The sequence below is a fragment of the Octopus bimaculoides genome, chromosome 6 (genome assembly GCF_001194135.2).
Source record: "Octopus bimaculoides isolate UCB-OBI-ISO-001 chromosome 6, ASM119413v2, whole genome shotgun sequence".
NCBI classification, from domain to species: domain Eukaryota; kingdom Metazoa; phylum Mollusca; class Cephalopoda; order Octopoda; family Octopodidae; genus Octopus; species Octopus bimaculoides.
In genome coordinates, this window is record NC_068986.1 from 65,552,666 (window position 1) to 65,553,887 (window position 1,222).

A 1,222-nucleotide genomic window follows, 5' to 3' on the forward strand; every position below is an offset into this window, starting at 1 on the left:
CCGTTAGTTAATATTGCTTGTTTTTTCTTTTTATCTCATGCCTTCAAATAAACATCATGCGCCCAAAACGATACGCACACACACACACACACACGCACGCACACACAAACATACAAAACACTCATGCACAGAACACTCATATTCTTTGTACATACAAGTATTGCATTTATGATTATATCTAATATATGTATACACACCCCATGTATATGTATATATATATATATATATATATATATATATATATATATATATATATATATATATATATATATATATATATATACACACACATATGCATACATATATATCTATATGCATGTGTATATGTGTATTTGTATAAACATATATATATGTATGTATGTATATATATAATGAAAAGAATAATGATAATAATAATAATAATAATAATAATAATAATAATAATAATAATAATAATAATAACAATAATAATAATAATAATAATAATGAAGAAGAAGAAGAAGAAGAAGGAGAAGAAGAAGAAGAAGAAGAAGAAGAAGAAGAAGAAGAAGAAGAAGAAGAAGAAGAAGAAGAAGAAGAAAAAGAAGAAGAAGAAAGGGTGAAAAAGGTGGTGGAGGAGAAAGAGAAGGAGAAGAAGGAAGTGAAGAAGTGTACTTATACAAACACTCGCGTTAGACACAGGCATATACACGCACACATATACAGAGATACACACGTTCACACATGCAGCATATATAAATGTGTGCGTGTGTGTATGTGTGTGCCTGTTTGTATGTGTATAACAATACATATTAATATAAGTATGGCAATTTATACAAACAGTAATTTGTAAAGCTACATATAATAAATGTATGATATTTCTTGCGCATAAGGGATTATACGCGAGTGCATGTGACTGTATATGACTAAATGAGTCATTGGAAGTTTAATATAGATGGGTATTGCTATTTCTCTGAACAGATACATACTTATATACACAGACAGGCTCACAAAAATATATATTTCATACATGTGTGTATGTACTTATACACGTATATATATATATATATATATATATATACACACACACACATATACATATATATAGAGAGAGAGAGAGAGCGAGTAAGTGAGAGAGAGAGAGAGAGAGAGTGAGATAATCACACACACACACACACACACACACATATCGTATGTAAATAGTTTTCTTCTCTCCGAACATACAGAGAAATATATATATATAATATATATATATATATATATA